At 42.5% G+C, this 2581-nt stretch overlaps 1 pseudogene; it reads right to left on the reverse strand.

Moving 5' to 3' along the window:
* Positions 1-932: 932 nt before the first annotated feature.
* Positions 933-2049, reverse strand: LOC101139511 (vacuolar-sorting protein SNF8-like; annotated as a pseudogene).
* Positions 2050-2581: the final 532 nt, after the last annotated feature.

A 2581-nucleotide genomic window follows, 5' to 3' on the forward strand; every position in this document is an offset into this window, starting at 1 on the left:
AGTGTCTAACAATTGGGTTGGCTTGTGTACTGAAGAATGGGAGCAGATCAAGCTTTGCTGCTAGAGCAGTCCTTGAGGTTTCCTCACCGAGCCAAACACTAACTCTTTGGTTGCTGGATTGTGGGGAGTTTCTGGAGATGTGGAGACACGGCTCGGGTAGCTAGCAATATCGTGCTGTGCTTGCGGGGTTAGGGGCAGATGTTATTTGCCAATGATTACAAAAGTTTTAAAATATGTTAACAAGCTTGATATTATTGTATTCTGGCTGAATATTAGCTATAGATTAAGCTATGTACAACTGCTACGGAGTTCTGCCTGTCTCCTACTTTTAACTAGGAGCCACCATTATATTATAGCAAAGTGAAAAGGCATAAACCTTATTTAAGAAATAATATTGCTCATATTGATTAGCAAAGTGATGCCCTGACGTTAGAAATAACCACACTATGATGCTTAAGAGTCTTAGGTTTCATCCCTCCTTTGATCTTGGGCATGTGATTTTTCCAGGAGAACCTCACAGGCTTTGCTTTTAATGGCTCCATTCCCATATATTCAGATGGAGATGCGATTGTACACTAAACTCCTTATAATTCAGTATCTCACATCCATTGGGAGTTAGAGCCGCAAAGGCATGTAATCAAGTGTAAGAAATGGCATTGATATAAGGTTAGTGGGTAAAATGGCTATCATCAATTACTATTGTTTCATTTTGAATTTTTAAAATGTATATTGTAAAATTCACATTTTTGATGTAGAGTTTTAACAAAGCATAGTCATGTAACCTCCCTTATAATCAAAATACAAAATAGTTCTTTTTTGAAGGGAGCTTTTTTTTCTTTCTTCTTTTTTTTTTAATAAACAAAACTGCCCAGGTTTATTGGCCAATAGGCCTCCCTCCTTCTCCCTGCCTGCTGCTGTGTGCCCTTCCACACTCAGGGGAAGACTTCTCTGGCTTCCTCAGCTGTAATCTCCTGGGAGTAGAGGTCGGTGAAGAGAGCTGGCAGCCAGTAGTGGATCTCCCCTGGGGCCTGTAAGTCCAGCCACGCCAGCCCTTCTCTCAGCAGGTGTTCTGGCACTTGCCCTGCTCATTGGGTCTCCCATTTAAGACTGGCTTTGATCTCTCTGACAGTCAATAGCCATTTTTCTCTGCCAGCTGCAGCCCCATGGTGTGATCCATATTGAATTCAGTTGGAACAGACTGAATGAGGTAAGTGCCACTCATGGGGATGATGCTGAAGCCAGTGCCAAGTGCCTTTAGTTTCATGATGGCCCTGATCAGGTCGTCTTGACTGATATCCTGGGTGAACTTGCCCCTTCCTTTTAACACCTGTTGATGTCGTTCCTCCAGAGTTATTGGACCTCCACTCCAATGCTCAGCACTAGGCACACTTTGATAATGTGGACACCTAGTTCGTAATAAAAATCCCCCACACCCAGCATCTCAGATCAAAATCCTTTTCCAGAGGCCAAAGGCTCCACCCCAAAGGTTGCACACATATCCTGGAACTGCACATGGAACTCAGGATCCTTCCGGATCTCCTGCTTGTGCTTGCTGGCAAATTCCTCCAGGTTGGTCTTGAACATGCCCAACAGCTTTGACATGTGGGCTAGCTAGTCCTCAGCCAAGACCGTCCTTTGCTCCTTATACTAAGCCTTGGAAAATTTCTTTTCTTTTCTTTTCTTTTTTTTTTTTTTTTTTTTTTTTTTTGAGATGGAGTCTTGCTCTGTTGCCCAGGCTGGAGTGCAGTGACACTATCTCGGCTCACTGCAACCTCTGCCTCCCAGGTTCAAGCAATTCTCCCGTCTCAGCCTCCTGAGTAGCTGGGACTACAGGTGCGTGCCACCACTCCTGGCTAATTTTTTGTATTTTTAGTAGAGACGGGGTTTCACCATGTTGGACCATGTTGGTCTCGAACTCCTGACCTTAGATGATCCACCCGCCTCGGCCTCCCAAAGTGCTAGGATTACAGGCGTGAGCTGCTGGGCCCAGCTGGCCTTGGCAAATTTCTCTGTGGCGATGGCGCCAGTTCCCACCCCCCGATGGTGCATCCCAGCCCTGGGCCCATGTCCTGGGCTCCTCTGCTGCTGGCTCCCCGGAATAGTTCTTTCAAATAAAAAAATTGCCTTGTACTATTTCTTTTTTGGCAAATGTTATACGCACTTCTTACCCCTGGAAACCATTGATCTGTTCTTTATCATAAGAGTTTTCACTTTTCCAGGATGTCATATATACGGAATCATATAGTATGTAACCTTTTAAGTCTGTCTTCTTTCACATCAATGTTTTCATGTGTATCAGCAGCTTGTTTATTTTTATTGATGAGCAAAGGTGCATTGTATAAATGTACCAAACTTTGTTTATCCATTTACCTACTTAAGTGACGAAAATGTTTAGGTTGTTTCTAGTTTGAGGTGATTATAAATAATGCTGCTATAAACACTTGAGTTCAGGTTTTTGTGTAAATATATTTTCATTTATTTAGTGTAAGTACCTAAGAATAAGATTACTGAAACATATATGTGTCTATTTATAAAATAAGTTTGTTGAAGTATTTTCCATAGTGCCATTTTGCATTCTTAT

This window comes from Gorilla gorilla, chromosome 11, assembly GCF_029281585.2.
Source record: "Gorilla gorilla gorilla isolate KB3781 chromosome 11, NHGRI_mGorGor1-v2.1_pri, whole genome shotgun sequence".
Taxonomy (NCBI): domain Eukaryota; kingdom Metazoa; phylum Chordata; class Mammalia; order Primates; family Hominidae; genus Gorilla; species Gorilla gorilla.